General features: G+C 38.5%; 1 pseudogene; it reads left to right on the plus strand.

The window, feature by feature from the left end:
• Window positions 1-21,511: 21,511 nt before the first annotated feature.
• Window positions 21,512-23,917, plus strand: LOC144308836 (small ribosomal subunit protein uS10 pseudogene; annotated as a pseudogene).
• The last annotated feature ends 213 nt before the right edge of the window (window positions 23,918-24,130 follow it).

Consider the following 24,130-nt stretch of genomic DNA (forward strand, 5'->3'; position numbering starts at 1 on the left):
ATTGCATAGGATTGTATGGTAACCTGGAATTATTCCCGGGCTATGTGAACACTGAGTAGATTCAGGGGATCATTGTACATTTAGTTTGCCAGAAATCTGTACATCATGCCTAAAATGTCCACCTCTGAAATTTGAAAGAGATACATTTCCAAATGGACTTCAAACCTTTCAAATGGTCACCATGCACCTTCAGAAGCCAAAATGACTTCCAATTACTGCTATTTAATGAGTTGCAGAGTACTTTCTGCCCAAGAGACCCCTACTTCAAGCACATTTTTGCCTCTTAGTTCATCATTTAGAGCCCTGGGAATGGTTGACTATATGTACTGAAATAATACCCAGAATTACAGTTTTGATACACTATCTGTAGTGTCTCTCAAAGGAACAACTTCCAACATCCTCTAAGATAGAGAAAGAAAACATTCTGCACTGCTTCTTGGGCATTCTAAATGCCTAAGCTAAAGCAAAGCAGTCTTTTAGTCTTTCCTGCCATCGTAATATCCACAATTCCCTTTGTTTCGGTCTCTGTGGCTCTGAACAATCATACTTTGAGAAGAAACTGCCATTCTTTAGTCAAAACACCAGTGAGTGCTTTTCTAAACAAAAAGCTCTTGTTTAGAAATTGTCCTTTCATCACAAACCATGCAATTAGGCCCTACTCTAAACTTCTTCTTTAACACTTTTAAATGAAGTTTTAGCATGGTTTTAGATTTATAAAAAATAGTTGTGAAGATAGTATAGAGAGTTCCAATATCTTACATCCAGTTGCTCCTATTATTAACATCTTAGATTATTTACCATAATTAATGAAGCATTAGCGCTGCACTATTAATAGTGTATCAATCCACCTTTAAGTCCATACTTTAGATTTGTTTCATTTTTACCTAATGTTCTCTTCTTCTGTTCCAGGATTTCTGTCCAAGATGACACGCAATTGTCATGTCTCCTTAGCTATTATAGTTTCTCAGATTTTCCTTTTTATGACCTTGACAGTTTTGAGAAGTACTGGTCAGGTATTTTATAGAGTGCCCATTAACTATGATTTGTCCAATGTTTTTCTCTAGATTGGACTGCATTGTAGGTTTTGGGGAGGAAGACCACAGAAGCAACGTGCCGTTTTCATCATACCATGTCAAGGATATATAGCATCAATATGATATCACTGTTGATACTAATTTTGATCACCCAGCTTGATGTACTGTTAGTGTTTCCACTATAAAGTTATTCTCCTTCCCCTGCCCTTCCCATATTGGTAGAAAGCCACTATGCATAGTGTACCCTTAACAAGTGGAGAGTTACTCTATCCTCTTGCAGGTAATATATCTACATAAATTGGAATTCTTCTTCATGGGGATTTGTTTCTTTTCCTCCATTTATTTATTAATTAAATCACTTAGTTATATAAGGATGGACTCTACCCCAGGACACCATAAATCATTCTAGTCTTCTTCCCTTGCTTGCTTGTCTATAAACTCTTACTCCAACCATGGGAGCCTCGTTCTTGCCTTGTGCCAACCATGTACTCAATGATCCAATCCTTGGATATACTCGTATAACGGTTTCAAAATTGTTAACACCTACTTCTGTGGGAGCAACATTATCAACTAGATTATGATTCTTGCATACAGTTTCTTTTGCCTTTAGTCTTACAGTCTTCATTCAATTCTAAAATTACTTAGGTCAGCACTTATTTTCCCTCACACTCTCCAGTGAGATTCTTTTGTACCAATGTAATACAGTAAGATTATTTTGTCACAGTCTGCATTTCATTCTGGGAATCGAACTTCCTAAATGACTTTTCTTTTTAAGTAACCTCTATGCGGGCACCTCGGTGGCTCAGTGATTGAGCATCTGCCTTTGGCTCAGGTTGTGATCCTGGGGTCCTGGGATCAAGTCCCACATGGGGCTCCCCACAGGGAGCCTCCTTCTCCCTCTGCCTGTGTCTCTGCCTCTCTGTGTCTCTCATGAATAAATAAATAAAATCTTTTTAAAAAAGTAATCTCTATGCCCAACATGGGTCTTGAACTCACAACCCCAAGATCAAGAGTTACACACTCCACTGACTGAACCAGCCACGGTGCCCCCCAAAAGGATTTTTAAATTTGCATATACTAATGTTCACTCTCTGTGCTATAAAGTTCTCTCGGTTTTGACAAATGAATTGTGTCTGTCACGTATTCACAATTACAGTACCATACAAAATTTGCACATTGCCTTAAAATATGGCCTATGCTAAGCCTATTCAACCATTCTCTTCTCTTCCCAAACCACTTATCTGTTTACTATCTCTATAGTTTGGCTTTGCCAGAATGTCATATGAATGAAATCATTCAGTATGTAACATTTCAGATTGGTTTCTTGCATTCAACATGAATCCCTGAAGATTCATCCAGGCTGTGGCATATATCAATAATTTGTTCATTTTATTGCTAGGAAATATTCTATGGTATGGATGTATCACAGTTGTTTTTTCTAATTAATACCATAGGTTTGTAATAATTTATAGATTTAATATTAATTAAGCTTTATATTAATGTTATTAAACAATTCAAACATAAATTTAGTAGAAAACAAACTTACTATAAAATTCTTATTATAAAAGTTGCATAAACACAGTTTCTTTAACCACTCATCTGTTGAAGGACATCTGGGTTATTTTTAGTTAACTCCTACTATAAATCTTCATGTACAGGTTTTTTGTGGGAAAGTAAATTTTTATTTCTTTAGGTTAAATGTCTAAGTCTTCAATTATTAGTTCATATGGTAGTTGCATATATAGTTTCCTAAGAAACTGTCAAACTGCTCCAGAAGATCTGTATCATTTCACATTCTCATCTATAAAAAAAAAAAATCTGGGATTTTGATAAGAATTGAGTTAAACTTGTATATAAATTTGGGGAAAATTAACATCTTTATTATGTTAATCTTCCAATTCTTGAACATGACTTGTCTTTCTGTTTATTCAGATATTCTTTGATTTCTCTAATCAGTACTCTGTAGTTTTTATGTCTCTACATGTTTTACTAGGTTTATTCTGAAATAATTCACCTTTCTTTTTGAATGATTTAAAATGCTATTATATTTCTAATTTTGATGTCTATGTGTTCATTGTTCTTATATACAAATAAAACTGATATTTGTATATTTTTGCGTATCTTATAACCTTGCTGACTTCACTTATTAGTTCCAAGAGGGTTTTTTGTAGACTCTTTGGGAGTTTTTACATAGGCAATCTTTTCATCTGAAAATAGGGACAGTTTTATTTCTTCCTCTTTGAAAGGCATGCCTTTTCTTTTCTTGCTTTATTGCACTGACTTTCAAAGTATTTTAAGTAAGGGCAATGACAGCAAACACCATCACGTTGTGTCCCATCTTAGGGGAAAACATTCTATGTTTTATAATGAAGTATAATGTTAGCTGCAGCTTCTTTATGGATGCTATTTTTTCAAGTTTAGGAAGTTTCCCTGTATTTCTATTTTTCTGAGAGTTTTTTGTCATAAAAAATGAAATTTTTAAAAAAGATTTTATTTATTTATTTGAGAGAGAGAGAGAGAGAGAGCAGGAGGGAGAGGGAGAGACAATCTCAAGTAGACTCCATGTTGAGCACAGAGCCTGAAGCAGGGCTTGATCCCACAGCCATGAGACCATGACCTGAGCTGAAACCAAGAGTCAGATGCTTAACCTACTGAGCTACCCAGGCACTCCCAAAATGAATTTTTTAATGCTTTTTCTTCATTGATTGGCATGTTCATGTGACTGTTCTTTAGCCTGTTAATATAGTGCATTACATTGAATATTTTTTAATATTGATATAGCTTTTCATTCATGGAATATATATTTTGTCATGTTATAAAATTCTTTTTGTATATAGTTGATTTATACTTGCTAATATTTATTAAAGATTTTTGCATCCATATTTAAGAAGGACTTTGTCGTTTCCTTTTTGCCCAGTTTTTTTCAAGTTGGCATTATGTTAATAGAGTCCTCATAAAATGAGTTGAAAAGTGGTCCTCCCTTTTCTATCTCCTGGAAGAGACTGCACCATTGGTGTTAATTTCTCCTTTGATAGAATTCTCCAGTCAAATCATCTGGGATTACTGATATCATTTTGGCAGTTTTTCAATTACAAAATCAACTCCTTTAATAGCTATAGAACTTCAAATTATCTATTTCATATTCAGTGAACTGAAGTAGTTTATGATTTTTAAAGGATTGGCCCATTTTTTCTAATCGAATGTATGTGTAGAGAGTTGCTCATAGCATTTACATACACCCTTTTAGTGCCTGCAGGGTCTGTAGTTAAATCTTCTGTTCATCCCTAATGTTAGCAATCTGCGTTTCTTTTTTCCTTTTTTGTCATTATTGCTAGAAATTTGCCAATCTTATTGTTTTTTCATTGAAGGACCAGCTTTTTTTTTTTAATTAAGTGTCTCTGTTGTGTTTCTGTGATCATTCTCATTAATTTATACACTTGTGTTTATTATTTCCTTCTTTCTGCTTGTGTTAGAGTTATATTTTCCTCTCCTTTTTCTAGTTTCTTAAGGAAGGCTGTTGACTTGAGATCTATACAGTCTTCTCATCCAGGATTCCTATCATAGTACAACTCCAAGGAGCACCAAAGTGTTCAATGAGAAAAGTGCTCACTGAAGAGGTGCTACACAGTGGCCCGACTCTGAACAGTATAAAAAAAAACAAATAACCGCAAGTGTGCTCAACACATTTGTATTGAATTGTATACCAGTCTCCTAACAATGATTTGACTTTGACCTTTTTTCCTTGAAACTGAATAACTCTATTCACAGGCAGGAGTCACCATGGTGTCACTAAAAATGTTCCAATAAAAAGTAGTACACCTTTTTGTTCTTGGTAGATATTGCTGTATCTTCCCTTTATATCTTTGTCCAATTGCTAAATAAACTAAATTTTGCCTTTTAACATCCTCCTACAAACTTACTGAAACCTGCAGTGTTTCATAGCAAAAATGTAATTTGCCTATTCAAATTAGGTTTGCAAAATCCTCCTCTTTCCCGCATCTGTGCCTACAGTACAAATTGACAGTCATGGCAAATTAAAAACCATTTTTTCTGGTCTTTTTTCAAACCTTTACAAGTATTGGTTTAAAAGACAGGGTGAGAGGGATAATTTCTTTAATAGTTGGCTTCCAGGAAGCTAAATGACACAATATTAGTTATTAGGTCATTTCCTACAAATTACCTGGAGTTAGAATCTGACCAAACCTCCAGATGATTAGCTATACATGCAAGAGGGTATGAAGAGTCAAAGATGATTTCAATTTTGTCAACCTGTGCAGCTGAGAGGTGTTTGTACACCCAGACATCCCTGGGTGGCTCAGTGGTTTGGCACCTGCCTTCAGCCCAGGGCATGATCCTGGAGTCCCGGGATTGACTCCCACATCGGGCTCCTTGTATGGAGCCTGCTTCTCCCTCTGCCTGTGTCTCTGCCTCTCTCTCTCTCTCTCATTCTCATGAATAAATTAATAAAATCTTAAAATAAAATAAAATAAAATAAAATAAAATAAAATAAAGGGTAGGTAGGAAGAAAGGTGGAGAGCAAAAGCCACTTGCTCCTGTCCCTCTTACACTTAGGATATGGGAAAAGGGAAGTAGAATAAGGGAAAATTAACAAAATAATAGAAGAGGCAGAATACAATTAAACAGAAGCCAGAGGAGAGAATTTCAAGGCAAAGATGATAAGCAATAATAAAGGGCTTAGAGAGCTTGAAGAAACTGGGAAAAAGAAGAATATTGGAGATATTAACTATTATTATTATAAGTCATATTTATTGAATACTAAGTGCTTCACATGAATGGTATCACTTTATCCTTACTACAATTCTGTAAGAAGGGGTTTTCTTATTTCATTTCTATTTTACAGATTGAGGAAACTGAGGCTTATTGATGAAAATCAGAGCCTAACAGTAGTTAAAGGGGTAAAACAGATTTTATTCGGGAACTACTGCAAAAGGGAAAAAGAGACATCAGTGTAGGACTGGGCTCAATGCTGAATAAAGGACAAGTGAAAATTTAAAGCTGCAGGTGTGTGGTGAGTAAAGGAAGCATCAAGGGTAGGGGGATGCTGGGGCACTTGGGTGGCTCAGTGGTTGAGCATCTGCCTTCGGCTCAGGCTCAGGTTGTGATCCCAGGGTTCTGGGATCAAGTCCCACAAAGGCTCCCTGCAGGGAGCCTGCTTCTCCCTCTGCCTGTCTCTGCCTCTATGTGTCTCTCTGAATAAATAAATAAATAAAATCTTAAAAAGAAAAAGGGTAGGGGGATGCTAAATCAACTTAAGGAGATTACTGCTGAAGGCTGGTCAAAGTGATCAGATATCAAGGGTGGGAATGAGGAATTTGATCAGATATCAAGACTAATAAGATATCAAGTGTGGGGAGTTCTTGCTAAATGGACTTAGCAGGATTCTTGCTACAAATGGATGAAGCAGGTCAAAGACAAGGCCTAATCAAAAAGAGGGCTCAGAGGAGCCTATCTAAAGTTTGGTCAAGAAAAAAAAAAAGTTTGGTCAAGGAGAGAGTTTTTGTCAGGCTCAGTTGTTAACTTTCTTGCTGAAGGGAAAGAGTAGAGCAAAAGTTTAATCTCAGTTCTATTTGACCCTAGATTCATGTACTTTTTAACTTAGAGATAGAGTTTCAATCAGTGTAAGCAGAAGCCAGCGGTCCCCAAATTTGGTTGCATATTAGAAACAACTGGAAGCCTTTTAGAAGTCTTGATGTGCAAATCCTTGATATGCAAATACCAGTGAAGTTAGGATGTCTGGTATTAGTAGTTTTTAAAGATTCCCCAGGTGATTCCAATGTGTAGCACAGCGAGGGAACTACTGGCTAATGAGTAAGTGGGCCAAGACAAAGTAGAAACAGTGTAGATGATGCCTTCAAGCAATGTGCTGCTAAAAAGAAGGGAATTAAACTAGACAAGTTAGGAGAGTTGAAGGAATATAATTCAAAGAAACAAAACCTCCCAACCTAGAAATCCTCTCTTCAGAGGTAGTAGAGACAGAAAACGGTTGTATCATTAAATTGTGTTGAACCAGGATGTGATGTACATCTCAGGCAATCTGCAGTGAGATCCCAGATACAGAAAGAAATTTCACCTGTTCATATAGCTAAACAAATAAAATCCATTATGGACATGTTTCAAAATAAACAATATAGTCCTTAAGTATGAATACTTGACAGCACCTTCTGGTACACATAATTCATCCTAACTTTATCGTGGAAATTGGGAAGACCATCTATATTAGTTGATCAGCTTTATCCAGTAGGAAAATGAACTTCTCATGTCTAAATGACAGATGGCAGTTTTACAAATTGGAGCCAAGTGCCCCCTGAAGTTAGGGGTCTTACCCTCACACAGTAATGAGGTGCTATTTCCCCTGATGTTACATCTCAAAAGAAAGGGCTCCCAGGTCCTTGAGTTGTGAGATTGGAGAGCAGATTATTTAGTCAATATAAAAATTTATACACATTTGAAAAGGATAGAGAAAGAAATTCTGAAACGAAAGGGGAGGGAGGGAGTCTCTTCTATTTTTAACAGGGAGAATTAAGCCTCTTATGTTTAATTTGTATCTATCCTTACAAGGAGATAACAGAATCAAGGAGACTTTCTTTCCTTTAGAGAAGGGGAAGGAAAAATAATTTCCCCTCTACCCTTCTAAGGTCCTTGGGTCAGACACCCACAAAAAAGATAGATTGACAGGAGAAAGACAAGCAGAAGGTTAATGACATGTATACCTCCTGTGATACATGCCAGATACCCAAGAAAACTGAGTAACTTTCTGAAATGGACTAAGCCACCACCTTGAATCCACCTCCACTAAAGACAAAAGAAGATGATGCTTGGGGAGCCAGTCATGGGAGGTTATCAGGAAGAGTAAAGGAGGATTTGATTGTTTCACAGATTTGAGTCATTGTGTCCCTTTACTGATGAGTTTCTAGAGAACCAGTCGTCCTTCTCTTCCTGGTACAGAGAGGGAAACATCCTTAATAATGAAAATTTCCTTCGGGGATCCCTGTGTGGCTCAGCGGTTTAATGCCTGCCTTTGGCCCAGGGCATGATCCTGGAGTCCCTGAATCTATTCCACATCAGGCTCCCTGTATGGAACCTGCTTCTCCCTCTGCCTGTGTCTCTGCCCCCTCTCCCCCCCATCTCTGTGTCTCTCATGAATAAATAATAAAATAAAATCTTTGAAAAATTTCTTTTATAAGTTTCTCTTACAAAAGGGTAACTTCCATTGGGTTTTCAGAGCTCCTCCTATGTCTGCTCTTGCTTAAAAATAACCAGCTCAAGACAATCCTTATGTCGAAGTGGCATATTTTGGGGTGGCATATTCTACTCCCCTTCACTATTCTCATGCAGATCAATATAAAAAGTTTGCAAGCTGAGAGTAATAAGCCATGCAAGAAAAGGACATTAAGTATGCAAGAGAACAGAGGTATTGATGAAGAAAGATTCCAGAACAGGAGAGAAGTACTGACACAAAAAAATCTAAGTCAAGTGTACATTTGGGCCTGGAGAAATGATACTTCTTCCCCTGAAATGAGATGGTGAAGATTTTACAGACAGATTTTATGGAGGAAGGGGACTTACCTGTCTTCCTCCTCTAGAATCTGTGGTGTTTCTCCATTAGCACGGTCTCCAGGGATCAAACCCACTTTCAACAATCGCAGTCCAGGGCTGGTACATTTTAGGAGGGCACAACTAACAGCAGCATTCCTCCAAATCATCATCGTCTGATAAGGAAGATTATAACAGACAGTGACTATTTGAATTTGCTCTGACTCATATTACCAAAATATACTGCAGTCTTCATCAGAGCTCCTCCATTTCCAAGCCATCCAAGGTCCATAGCTGACAAAGGGGGAACTCTGTAGGGTGAGTCAAGAGTCAAAGCCAAGAAGTTTTTGACAAAGACCTTTCTATTTTATATAAGAATTCTTTTATAAATGTGAGAAAGCAAACAGGGTTATCTCTGAAAAACACAAAGAATAAGTTAAATCCAACTCAAAGAGGGTTGGGTTTTGTTTTGTTTTCCTGCTGCCACTCCAAGTTTTCATCAAGTGGAAGGTACCCCACATCCAAGGTCACTTGAATCATCCTCTTAAGCACTCCCTGAGATATTTGTATTTTCATCTATCTAAATTAACTGATTGGAGACAGAAAAGGTAAAATCTTAGATGAAAAGACCAAATTTGTGTAGAATCATATGCTAATGTGGACACGGTACATTGAAGGGCAAAGCCACGAGGCCTAACAGGATTTTATAGTGACAGCTCAAAACTGGAGAAAAAGTGACTTTGGCTGCCTCCACTTTGACCTGAAACTTTCTAGTTGGTTCTTCTTTCCAGCTGTCTCTTGGCTCAGGCGTAAGATCCTGAGGGTAAATTATTCCCTGATAGGACCTGAAACTACCCCCTCAAATAAGGAGATGATTGACTCCAAAACAGAGATCGATTTGACCTTTATTGCCCACCTGCATGGACCCACCCACCTTTGCCCCACATTTTCCTTATAAATCTGGAAATATTTTTGGCACTTTGGAGACAATCTTATGAGATGCTAGTCTGCTATCTCCCTGGTGTTGGCCTCACTGAAATAAATCCTTTTTTATTTTTTATTTCACCACCACCCATTTCTCTGCCTTTGGATTTTGTCAGTGGTGAGTGGCCGAACCTGGTCTATCTGGGAGACCTGGAGCCAGGTGCTCTTGCACACCTGAGCCCTGGCTACACTACTGTTCCAGGGGAGGGGAGATGAAAGGAATAAAGCCCAAAGTTAGTGGAGGTATACTGTGATGGCTAAATGCGGTGGCCTGGGGTACCTACATGGCTCAGTTGGTTAAGTGTCTGCCTTCAGCTCACGTCATAATCCCTGGGTCCTGGGATGGAGCCCCACATAGAGCTCCCAGCACAGTGGGGAGTCTGCTTCTCCCTCTCCCTCTTCCTGTTGCTCTCCCTGATTCTGCTCTTTGTGTGTCAAATAAATAAATAAAAATCTTAAAAAAAATAAATGTGGTGTCTCTCCCAATGGAATGGGGGCCCCCAAACGTGGGATGATGATATGGTGGAGGCCAGCAGCTTGGGTGGAGAAAGAATTCACCTGAGGCAGAACAAAAGAGGTAGAAGTTTATTGAATACACTGCAAGAGAGCAGCAAGTAGAACAGTGGAGGATAGGTTGTTTGCCAGGAGGTAGTGGGTAGGGACTGTTTTTAAAGAAGGAAGATGGGGAGATATGGTGAAGAATGGCATTTTCCCTTTTTTGGCAACTGTGCCTGGTTGTAAGTAGCCCATTGGCCAGTTAGGGCCTATGGATGCTTTGAGGTGGGTCGCCTGATGGACCTGTTTGGATTCAGCCAGGGGGAGGCTGTGGACCCTTTGTACATTCCATTGCTCAAGCTGTTGCCTAAGAGGGACCTTACATATACCTTTATACAAGCTGGTACTTGGGAGAGATGGCTTAGCCAAGTAAGAGTTGATGGCCAGCTCTAAGAGCAAAAGTAAAAGTCCCCTGTAGCTAGAGCATGTTGCTAGGGACCTATGGTGCTGGTATTGATGGGCGAGGGGATATTTTTCAAGCGACCACTGCTACAAAAATCTTTACTGCAGCAGGAGCTAGTTTAGATCACCAAAGTATAACCTCTCCCAGACTCTCAGCTAGTCTTCACAAACTCTTCGTATTTATAGTCACAATGTCTCCTTGCCATAGTTGCTTCTTCATATTTATTAATTTATGTATTTTCATATGTTTTTATTGATGACCTCCCCCCGGGGGGGGGGGCCCTCAGCAGCTGAGCTACTGAGTTCTTATCAGTGACAACAGATGAGATGATGACATTCTGAACCATGACTTACTTCTTTCTTATATCTGAACTTTTAAAAATAATCTCATTTTTGTCATAAACAACTGGATGTGAAAATAATAAACCAACATATAGCAGATTTGTTAAATTAGAGATACAAGGAGGCCATTAGACTAAGGTGGCTCTATTGGCACCTACATAAGCAAAACAAAATCTAAGCCTGTAAATGCCTCAAAGTTATAAAAATTGAAATCTAAAGAGAACCAAATCACAAACAGCCAACTTGGTCTTAAGCTATAGCCAATCAATGATTTCACTTTGTTTCTGCCTTTTCTCTTTTAAAAAAATGTCCCCAGCTCCCTTCAGTGGAGCACTTCTAACCATTCTTGTTTCAAGAATGTTTTTTTAATAATAAATTTATTTTTTATTGCTGTTCAATTTGCCAACATACGGAATAACACCCAGTGCTCATCCCGTCAAGTGCCCCCCTCAGTGCCCGTCACCCATTCACCCTCACCCCCTGCCCTCCTCCCCTTCCACTAACTACCCCTAGTTCGTTTCCCAGGGTTAGGAGTCTTCATGTTCTGTCTCCCTTTCTGATATTTCCCACACATTTCTTCTCCCTTCCCTTCTATTCCCTTTCACTATTATTTATATTCCCCAAATGAATGAGACCATATAATGTTTGTCCTTCTCCGATTGACTTATTTCACTCAGCATAATACCCTCCAGTTCCATCCACGTTGAAGCAAATGGTGGGTGTTTGTCATTTCTAATGGCTGAGTAATATTCCATTGTATACATAAACCACATCTTCTTTATCCATTCATCTTTCAATGGACACTGAGGCTCCTTCCACAGTTTGGCTATTGTGGACATTGCTGCTAGAAACATCAGGGTGCAGGTGTCCCGGCGTTTCATTGCATCTGAATCTTTGGGGTAAATCCCCAACAGTGCAATTGCTGGGTCATAGGGCAGGTCTATTTTTAACTCTTTGAGGAACCTCCACACAGTTTTCCAGAGAGGCTGCACCAGTTCACATTCCCACCAACAGTGTAAGAGGGTTCCCTTTTCTCCGCATCCTCTCCAACATTTGTGGTTCCTGCCTTGTTAATTTTCCCCATTCTCACTGGTGTGAGGTGGTATCTCATTGTGGTTTTGATTTGTATTTCCCTGATGGCAAGTGATGCAGGCCATTTCCTCATGTGCTTGTTGGCCATGTCTATGTCTTCCTCTGTGAGATTTCTCTTCATGTCTTTTGCCCATTTCATGATTGGATTGTTTGTTTCTTTGCTGTTGAGTTTAATAAGTTCTTTATAGATCTTGGAAACTAGCCCTTTATCTGATACGTCTTTTGCAAATATCTTCTCCCATTCTGTAGGTTGTCTTTTAGTTTTGTTGACTGTATCCTTTGCTGTGCAGAAGCTTCTTATCTTGACGAAGTCCCAATAGTTCATTTTTGCTTTTGTTTCTTTTGCCTTCGTGGATGTATCTTGCAAGAAGTTACTGTGGACGAGTTCAAAAAGGGTGTTGCCTGTGTTCTCTAGGATTTGGATGGAATCTTGTCTCACATTTAGATCTTTCATCCATTTTGAGTTTATCTTTGTGTATGGTGCAAGGGAGTGGTCTCGTTTCATTCTTCTGCATGTGGATGTCCAATTTTCCCAGCACCATTTATTGAAGAGACTGTCTTTCTTCCAGTGGATAGTCTTTCCTGCTTTGTCGAATATTAGTTGACCATAAAGTTGAGGGTCCACTTCTGGATTCTCCATTCTGTTCCATTGATCTATGTGTCTGTTTTTGTGCCAGTACCACACTGTTTTGATGACCACAGCTTTGTAGTACAACCTAAAATCTGGCATTGTGATGCCCCCAGCTATTTCCCCTAAGATCAGGAACAAGACAGAGATGTCCACTCTCACCACTGCTATTCAACATAGTACTAGAAGTCCTAGCCTCAGATATCAGACAACAAAAAGACATTAAAGGCATTCAAATTGGCAAAGAAGAAGTCAAACTCTCCCTCTTCGCCGATGACATGATACTGTACATAGAAAACCCAAAAGACTCCACCCCAAGATTGCTAGAACTCATACAGCAATTTGGCAGTGTGGCAGGATACAAAATCAATGCCCAGAAGTCAGTAGCATTTCTATGCACTAACAATGAGACTGAAGAAAGAGAAATTAAGGAGTCAATCCCATTGACAATTGCACCCAAAAGCCTAAGATACCTAGGAATAAACCTAACCGAAGAGGTAAAGGATCTATACCCTAAACTATAGAACACTTCTGAAAGAAATTGAGGAAGATACAACCTCTATTGAGAAGGGAACAATATAAAAATACTTTAAACTGCAGCATAAGGAGTTAAGACTTGGTGCAGGAGAAAAAAAAATTCTTACAAAGTATTACAGCTATAGTGAAAATCTTCCTTGGATACTTTTTTTTTAAGATAGTAAAACTCCCTATATATGAAACTGTTGTGAATAAAGCTACAAGAAAGAAAAAGTCTCAAGAAAGGTCCTTCCTGGCCATGAATATAACTGGTTCTAAAATAAGTAAATTAAATCTTCTCCAGAAGTCAGCTCTGCTGTGGAATGAGGGAACTGGCAATTGGAAATGTTTGGTTCTTGCACCCTGGGTGAGCAGCTCCCACTGAGGTCCAAAAGCAACCTGGGCACTAGAAAGCTCTGGATTCATCTCCACAGCATTAACATTTTTATTGCTTTATGATCCATCCACATCCATATAAAAGTGATTTACTCCCTTGGTATGTGCAATATAATACTAAAGAATTAACACTGGAACAGCCTCAGGGGTCAATTAACCCAAACCTAGAATTCTAAGCAGTAGAGATTAGTTTTTGGAATGTCTCCCAATAATGAAATCTAGCGATGAAGGTGATTCCACCACTTTTCTAAATACTCTGTTTTCAATTCTTTTAACTATCACTGAGTCCAATCGCCTCATGTATATAAAAATCACTTGGGGATGACTATAAGTATTTATATTATAGAAGACCAGAATATGCCACCCCAAAATATGATTGTAGGAGCCCAGAATATGCTACCCTAATTATGTCTCTTTGGCACAGGATTATTTTTAGCTGCTTATTTTGAGAAATAGCAGATATGAAAGAAGCTCTGAAAATAGAGTAGAATTTACCCTTTGTGAGGGAAATTTACATTTACAAAGGAAATCTCCATTTGTAAGGGTTTCTCTCTTTCAGTACCAGGAAGAGAAGAATGACTCTAAATCACAAGAGAATCTATCAATGGAGAAGGCCCAACTTAACTCTGCCTAACAAACCTTATCATTGTTTACCTAGCTTTTCTGGCTCACCTTCCCATAACCAGCCTTCCCCACATACTTCTGTTTTAGCTGAAGATGATTTTTCTTCAGAGGCAAATTACTTTATTACTTATAATACAGCAAACAGAATGTGGCCTTCAACAGATGCCTTATCGCCTTGCCCCATGTTCTCCGGAGGTGGGGGGTGATGTAGAGGTCCCTGATGAATGCATGTACAGGTATCCATGTTGCTAGAATCCAGGTGGCTGAACCAGAATTATCTTTGCATCTCCTAGCATTCATTTTAGCCAGGCTACCACCCAGAAGGTGCATCAGTCAGGCCTACCTGAGATTATTGGTAGGAGAAAAAGACACATAATGCCAAGAATGGTCAGGGAAGAATCCTGAATTTTCCAAATAGTTTTATAAATTTTCACTTCCCTTTTCTCTGACTATAACCCAGGAGGAAGCCAATAGATCAACCCATTCTGGAATGGCCACTGAAAGAGAGCAGAAGTTACCACCCTAAAATATGTCACTTTGGCATGGGGATTATTTTGAACTAAAACCAATCTAAACCTACCAGATTCAGGAAAAGCTTTTTACCTCTCCCCAACTGCCTAAATTTACATTGGAAAGGGAGGGGGAGGGCTGTACAAGGAAGAGAGATATTGCTAGAGATACATTTTTACATGAGAAACTTACCTGCACAACAGGGCAACCTTTGTTTCCCAAACATCTCTTCTTACCTTCTTGCAAATGGCCTTCCTCCCCTTTGTGTCCCCAGACCCCTCAGGGTGTTATGGAAGGCTCAATTGCCTGACTGCCTTATGGTCTCATAATTTTATTAGTCTATCACATGTATGAAATTAAATTTGTTTTTCTCCTGTTAATCTGTTTTTTTTTTTTTTCAGTATAATTACTAGACTGGGACACCTGGGCAGCTCAGTGGTTGAACGCCTGCCTTTGGCTCAGGTCATAATCCCGGGGTCCTGGGATTGAGTCCTGCATCAGGCTCCCCGCAGGGAGCCTGCTTCTCTCTCTGCCTATATCTCTGCCTCTCTCTGTGTGTCTCTCATGAATAAATAAATAAAATCTTAAAATATAGATATAGATATATAGATAGCTAGAAATAATTACCAGACCAAAGAACCTAGAATAGAGTAAGGGAATCTTTCTGTCCCAATACTATATTCTGCAACCAAATTATCTTACTATAAGATATGGACCAGGAAGAGATAAGATAGGTAGAGTCAGAAATAATTTTTAGATGATTTTTTAAAAATACATTCTACTTCTCAATGATGCCAGCAGCCTAAAGATACTTAAGGACATGAATGTCCATCAAATACCATGATCACCAGCTCATTTTTGGATGACATTTATGACAAAAGGCAAACTATTGTCAGACTATAGATTCCTTGGAAAGTATAACATGGTAGTTTTGACTTAAAGGTCACAAATGGGTGGCCAAAGTTTTTCATCTACCAGTCGGTAATCTTCTAAGTGGTAGACCAGATACCTGGGACATTGGCAGCAGCCCAAAATGTAAAAAAGATTCATTAAGGGTCATGTTGGCCACAGATATTAAGATTACCTTGAGTTCTGTCCACTGAATGGAGTAACCACATTCACTTTTGTTTTTAAGTAGCTGGAACTAAGACTGAACATCAGTAGTGGCTCAATGGACACCATAATGTTTTACTTTAGTTGAGTCCTCAGTAAATCAAGCCTGGAAATTTAGGAGAATATCTGTAAATCAAGAACCCCATTTAGCTAGCAGTATTGCTTCATGAATGCAGTGGAATTGAGGATAATAATTCCTCCAAGGGTGTAGCTGACTTTTTTTTGATATAAAGCCAAATGCTATTCCAGCCAGTCCACCTATGCTCTTGACTATGCCATTTCCTTTCAACTACTGAGGCTTGTTTGGTTCTTAACTTGTTAAATTAGCCTGTACATATTTTAATGTGTTCATTGGCTATTTCTATTTATTTTCTGTGAATTGTTTGTTTGCATTATTTGCCCACTTTTTTATTCAGTTGTCCATTCCTGTATTGCTTTGTTGAAGTTCTTTTTATGTTTTCCAGTGAGGATATTTAAGCCCAAATTTTTTTTAAAGAATTCTTTTTTTTTAAGATTATATTTATTTATTTGACAGAGAGAGTGAGCACATACAAGCAAGGGGAACAGCAGAGGGAAAGGAAGAAGCAGACTCCCCACTGAGCAGGGAGCCCGATGTGGGGCTTGAACCCAGAATCCTGGGATCATGACCTGAACCAAAGGCAGAAGACAGGTGCTTAACTGACTAAACCACCCAGGTGCCCCAAGTCCAAATTTTAAGCCACCTCTTTTTCCTGGCTATCTCCCATGTATATATGAGATATATGTGTTAATAAACATTTTTCTTTAGTTGTTCTGTCTTGTATTATAGGATCCCCATCTAAGAATTTAGAAAAGTACAAGAAAATGATTTTTTTCCTCCCCTACAATATACATAGAAGTGTTGTCAGGGACTAATTGTCTCTGTGTTTCTCTAAGATTCTCAGGAGAAACTATGACCTACACAAAGATTATTACCCTTGGTTGTGAGGCTGAGGTAAGTATCTCCTACCTTGCAAAGAAAAAACATTTTGATCAGAAAAACAGTGCTTATAGCCCAGTTATGGCCTGTCTGTGCATGTGTGACCAACACATGTGTGACCAACAATAAGGGCTATTGACTATGGAAATAAACACAGATGTTTAATTAGGCTGAGAAGAAAGAAATCAAGGGTGACAAAGGAACAGCACAGTTTTTATAAGTTCTGGAGGACAAGAGGACCTAAAATGTAGAGAGACAGGGACTGGAAGCTAGGAGACAGTCTCTAACATCTCAGGTCTTTGATCATTTATTACGTAGGGTGACATGCACTTTCCCAAAGCTAATACTGTCCTGTCATAATCACTTTGTATTTCTAAGGAGGACTCTTTCTGCAAAGTTGAAGGGACAGAGTCTCTCAAAGAAGGATGAATCATTATTAGATAGGTCAATTAGGAGAATCGCAGGATCACAGAATTAGAAAGGGAACTAAGAAGTTAGACCAGACTTCTCATCCGAAGAACCCCTTCTACAACATCTGGGCTTGGTGAATATTCAGTTTATGCTTGAATATTTTGAGTGATTGGAAGTCCTTTGGAGAAGGAAATGTAACAGTCTTCCTTTCGTTGAGCAGAAATTTGCTGTTAGTTTGCTATTATTTCCATAACTCCTATGCATTAACTTTACTTCCACCCACAGAAACTATAAAAGATATTGAACCCAAGTCCATGTGCCCAATGTGCAGCAAAGTCCGTCACCAAGACATTAAGTATGCAGCAAGAAAAGAGTTTATCTGAGAGGTAACCAAAGGAGATGGTGTGGAGGCCGAGAAAAATTAAAAGGCCATCCCACCTAAAGTTTAGCATTAGCACAAGTACAGCCATCTTAGGCCCCTGTGAATAAGAGCTGAACTTTATGGGAAAAACTGCAGAATGTCCTCAATGTCCTCGGCAGGGAATCCCATATCAGAAAGACAACAGAGCCCACACCCTTGGTAGAAAGTCCCATATTAGAATGAGAACAGAGCTCAATGCCCTTGAAAGCCCCAGATCAGAATGTAAACAGAACTTGAGAAATTCCTCCACCCCTTCTGAAAATCCCCTAGACCAGTCTATAAAAAACCCAGCTGTAACCCACTTCGAGGTCCAAGTCCCTGCTCCGCTGTGTCAGGTACACTTGGACCCAAGCTCGAGCTTGTAAATAAACCCTCGTGAGCTTGCATTGGTGTCGGCTCCTTGGTGGTTTCTCGAATTCGCAATCTTGGGCACAACAATGGGAGGACAAGCCTCAAATATGCCTCCCTGAAGGGGGAGAGAACATGTTTTTTATAACCCTAGAGGTTAAGATTACATATATATTGATGAAAAGGGTGGAAAAACTCATGATTGTTCATGAGGAGAAATGGACCATGCACACTGAGGGAACATACATGTAACATATATCCCATGTTCACTTTGGGGTGAAAACTTAACATCAGAATGTAGAAAAATTCAGCCCGACTTTCGGAGGTTATTTTAGGACAAGGAGAAGGGGCTATGGGCATGTTCTGAGAGCTATTATAAACTGGATGGAGTCTTGGGCTTGTTATTTCGAGTAAGGAATGCAAGACCTTGCTTGTTCATAGGCTGGAACCATATCAGTTGACCTTAAGTCCAGGCTTCTACAGAGACAGCTAGTGAGTTTGTTAATGGGGTTGGAAAAGACACAATAGCTGGGCCACCTGTGGCTCAGTTGGTTAAGCAGTTGACTCTTGATTTCAGCTCAGGTTATGATCTCAGGATTCCAAGGATAGAACCCCATGTCAGCCTCCATGCTCAGTGGGGAGTCTGCTTGAGGATTCTCTCTCTGCCCCTCCCCACTCAAATAAATCAATCTTAAAAAAAAAAACCCACAATAGCTGATTGGAAGAAATAGTTCTCTGAAAATCAAGCTTTAAATTTTCTGCTAGTTTCTGCCTCATTAATCATATAAGTCACAGTTTCAATTCCCCCGTGAGTTATGATCATCCCTCTATCTTGAGGAATTGGGATGATGACTGCTCTGGCTATTTCCTTATCTCTTCAGGTGAGGTAGATTTTGGGTAAGAAGTTTTTGTAAATCTTAGCTGTAAGCAAAATTCCTTAGATGATTAATATCCCTACCTGCAGGGCTAAGCAGAAGTTTCTAACCTATAGGTCACAGCAGCAAGGGAAATAGAAGCAATATGAAGTCAAACATACTAAATTTTTCCCTGTTACAGATATACATATAATCCCACTTTCATATGACAGTTCTTCAAATGTTTGAAGATAGATCTATTTATTTCAGAAAGAGATAATGTAAGAATTAAATTTAGAATCTGTGTAACACACTGCCACATGCATATACAGAGCTGAATAAGTTGCTCTACATGTATTTTACTCAGCACAATCTCCACAGTAGACTATTAATCCTCCCACTTGATAGACTTCTATCAATGTGACCTAAAATCCTATCCCACCCCACCCATCCTGCCACAGGTCATGTGATGGGACATCACATGATGGGACATAACAACTAAAAATCTCTGTTTTTCATACTGTTAAGCCAAAAGACCCTCATCCTCTCCTTGATACCATAATCATTGACCTTTAATGAAAGAAATTATGACAATATTGCATTTTACCTGAGCCCTATGCTCCCGGAAAATAGAAGGTTAAAGGAATCTACCACTCCCTTGTTTCAGAAAACATCTTATTGTGAAGAATTATCCTTTCCCATAAGACTTAGATAAGATTCACACATGTCCTGCTAGTTTATCTATGGCACGACCAGACACAGGTCCTCAAAAGTTCCATTCTTTGCCTCATAAGTAATCAGATGAACTGCCTGTCTTGTTTTGGAACAAAACACTTGCTAACCAAACTTTTGTTCATACTCTGTCCTTCCCCTAGGCCTCTGAAGGCTGGCCTACCCTCAACCTGAGCAGGTATAAATAGGCAGGCCCCAGGGTAAAACCCTATCTGATCTATGATATGATCATGCCACCCTTTCAACGTACTTCCCCACACCTTTCCAGCTTTGTTTACACATCTCTATAAAAGAAAACTTTTTACTTAACCCTTGAGATGCTTCAGAGATCTTATGGTCACAGCCTTCTCCTTGTTTGAATAGTTCCCCTTCCCCATTGCATTAGCTTACCCTCATACCCTCAATAATCCTTTTGAATAAAGTCTCTTCTCACTAAAGGCAGGATTTGTTTTTATTTGTATTTGATATTATGCATATCCTTACTGAATTTCATTTTAGTTTTAGCCCATCATTATGGTCTGTCCAAAATCTTTTGAATCTTAATTCTGTTACCAAGCATCTTAAATTTTATGTTACCTACAAATTTAATGTGTACCTTCTATATTTGTCTTCAAATTGCTGATAAAAGTGTAAAATGGGATTATCAAGATCAAAGCTCTTCAGCAAGACACCTCCCTTCAATTTGACACTGAACTACTGCTCATTCTCTTAAGATATAGTGACCCAACCACCTCCAGATATTCCAAAAAATTCTGCTACCCAGCTCACTTTTTTTTCCACAAAGCCACCATGAGGCACACTGCCAAACATCTTGTTTGATATATTATATACAGATATAATCCAGGTATATTATATCTGTGTATCCCTAGATATAACTATTGCAATAACTATTACTTTTTAAAAGATTTTATTGGGATCCCTGGGTGGCGCTGCGGTTTGGCGCCTGCCTTTGGCCCAGGGCACGATCCTGGAGACCCGGGATCGAGTCCCACGTCGGGCTCCCGGTGCATGGAGCCTGCTTCTCCCTCTGCCGGTGTCTCTGCCTCTCTCTCTCTCTCTCTCTCTCTGTGTATGACTATCACAAATAAATAAAAAAAAAAATTTAAAAGATTTTATTTATTTGAGAGAGAGAGTGTATGTGCACATGAGAGAAAGCAAGCACAAATGGGGGGAGGGACAGAAGGAGAGGGAGAAGCAGGCTCCCCACCCAGTGGGGAGTCCAACCAAGGGCTCAATCCCAGGACCCTGGGACAGGACCTGAGCCAAAGGCAGATGCTTAACTGACCAAACTACCCAGGTGCCCCAACAACTATTATTTTAAAGACTCAGAATCTTTTACAGCTCTAAAGGGGAAAGAAGAGCACTAGACAGGTCTTTCTCTCTCTCATCTTCTTTCTGTTTTGAGAAAAAGGAACTGAGATTTAGAATTATATGTACCAAAATAATATTACTGATAAGGGCCAATTACAAACTGCCTAGAATCTCTGTTATTCAGGAAAATCTAATAGTTTAGCCTGTTTGCTCTCATGTCCAGGGCTGATTCAGTTTAATGATGAAAGTGTGACTTTCACAACAAATACCATACATTTGTCTAGGGTTTTGCTAGTTTCTGATATTTGTCTTGAGCAATTCTAGCAAAACAGGCTGCCTTTATCCTTTCTTATATTCTCTTATTGAGCAAGTATGGCTAAAAGTTTGTGACTTGGTAGACTGTATCAATGCTTTAAGAAAATGCTTCCTTTCAGCCAAACATATCCATAGATTTTCCTACCTCTATTTTTTTTAAAGTAAACTCTATGCCCAACATGGGGCTTGAATTCAAAACCTGAGAGCAAGAGTCACATGCTCTACTGACTGAGCCAGCCAGGAGTCCCTCCTGCCTCCATTCTTGCCCTCTTGATATATGCTTGTGTTGGGAAGAAAAAAACCTCTATTGTTAGAGGTTCTTTTGGCTGGTCTAAGAATTAAATTGAAATGAGATAGATCAACAGAAAAAAATCAAATTTAATGACTTAACTCTGGGGAATACACGTAAACATGAATGGTTCCAAAGGTAGACAAAATGAGGTGTGTCATCCTGAACTAAGAAGAAGGGGTTAGGAGTCTGGGAGTTCAAAGGGAAGGAAAGCAATTTACAAGAAGATGAACAAGAGTAAATGCTTGGTAAACTAATGATTGCTAGGCAACACAGAAAAAATGAAATACAGAGAGGAATTTTACCAGACTTTACTAAATTTCTGTCTGCCATCCCTAGTTCATATTATAATGTAGTTATCTATGGTGATTGCTCTCTGGAGCAAGTCTTCCATCTAAATTCTTTTAGGCAGTTAGGAGGGAAGATAAAAGTTTCTTTCTGATTCTTTTGTACCTTATTTGTTTTCAGTTTGAAGTAATCTGTATGCCAAAGTGGCACATCTTGGGGCAACTCATTCTGAACCAATGCCTACACTCGTGAAAGAATACCTGAAAGGAGAACACAGGAATTAGATCTTCCTAGTAATGTGGACAGATATTAGTTGAGAAGAACTAAACCCTCAGTAGAATGACATACTTTAACAGATAAATTTTATAAATAGTAAACACATATGAATACACTTAAACAATAAAAAGAATCATAAGTTACAAATGTAGATTATAAGGGTACAATGAAGAAATTTTCTTTGACGATCCTTCTGCCCTTAGGATATCTCTTGAAAGTTGAAATGACTGAAGAGGAGACTAACTCTTTTGATTATATAATTCAATTCACATATTTTCTGACCCTTGGAAATATTAGCAGACACTTTTGAAATTAAGTCTCTCAGGAGATATACAAGCAATACCACAGTGCATCTATACGTCTCTTGAGGAGATAACCTTTCATTGTTCTTCTTTCTATTTTAAGGTATAAATTTATATGAAATTCTCTCCAGACTGTGTAAGTCTGTCCAGACTGTTGTGCTACCTTACATGCATGTGAATGTGATAATGCTTATGCAATATTAAATTGTGTTAAATTTCTCTTTTCTTTATTCATACAGAGGGCTCTATTGCTGGCAGGATTTTAATTTCCGTATCAGGTTGTAACTAGAATATATAATCCTTCCTTACTAGAGTATCAATAAAGGATTTATTTTGATTACAGTAGTCCTGAATCTCCACATTACTCCTGAATCACTTCCTTATTTCATGATTTTGGTTCTATGGCTATGAAGGAGGAAGAATAATATTCCTTCTATTCTTTTAGGTTCTTGACTGAGCAACTCTCCTCTCTCATAGTAAGAGACAGATTAATAGGAGAAAAGCAAACAGAAGATTAATAACATGCATACCTCCTGTATACATAACAGATACCCAGGAAAATCTTATAGCTTCCTAAAATGGTCCAAGCCACCACCTTAAATCCAGCTCCAGCTAAACACAAAGGAAGATGGTGCGGGTGGGGAGCCAGTTATGGGAAGTTACCAGGAAAAGCACCGTAAAGGAAGATATGGTTGTTATACAAATTTAAGTTGCTGCCTTCTCCACTGATAAGAGTTTCCAGAGATTTAGTTATCCTTTTCTTCCTGGTACAGAGAGAGAGAGACACCCTTACAAATGAAGATTCTTTTTATAAATACAAATGTCTCAGTCAACCAAGAAATCAAAGAAGAAATAAAAAATTATCTTAGCACTCTCCCCACTTTTATTCAATGTAGCACTGAAAGTCCTAGCTACAGCAATAGACAACTTAAAGAAATAAAAGGCGTCCATATTGGTAAGGGAAAAGTAAAGCTCTCACTATTTATAGATAACATGATATTATATCCAGAGACTCCACCAAAAAACCACTAGAACTGATAAATAAATTCAGCAAATCACAGAATACAAAATCAATGTACAGAAATCTGTTGTATTCCTATACACTAATCATGAAGGAGCAGAAAGTGAAAATAAGAAAACAATTTCATTTACAATTGCACCAAAAACAATAAAATATTCAGCTCTTTGAGGAAGACATGGTCATAGCTATAGTAGAGTTCTGGACACCCCACTTTTGTTTCAGACTCACTGCTGTTTGCTTTCACTGAGGAACAACTTGGTGAGGAAGCTGTGCTAAAGGCATAGCTTTTAAAGACACTGTGAAGACACCATGGAATCAGAGATGGTGATTCATAAAACTAGAATTTCTTTAAGCAGCCACAACAAAAAATCTTTGGAGAAAGTATGTGCTAATTTGATCAGAAGCACAAAGGAAAAGAATCTCAAAGTGAGAGGACCAGTTTGGATGCCTACCAAGACCCTGAGAATCACTATAAGAAAAACTCCTTGGTGAAAGAAGGTTTAAATAATTGGGATCATTTTCAGATGAGGATCCACACGTGACTCATTGATTTGCACATTCCTTCTGAGATTTGTAAGCAGATTACTTCCATCAGTATTCAGCCAGAAGTCAAAATTGAAGTTGCCATTGCAGATGCTTAAATCAACCTTTTTAAGAAATTGATTATCTGGTGTTAAAAAAACACAATAAAATATTCAGGAATGAACTTAACCAAAAAGGTAAAAGACCTGTACTCTAAAAACTATAAAGCACTGATGAAAGAAATTCAAGACAACATGAAGAAATGGAAAGACATTCCATATTCATGGACTGGAAGAAAACATATTTTTTTAAAATGTCCATATTACCTAAAG

This window comes from Canis aureus, chromosome X (assembly GCF_053574225.1).
Source record: "Canis aureus isolate CA01 chromosome X, VMU_Caureus_v.1.0, whole genome shotgun sequence".
In the NCBI taxonomy this organism is placed as follows: Eukaryota; Metazoa; Chordata; class Mammalia; order Carnivora; family Canidae; genus Canis; species Canis aureus.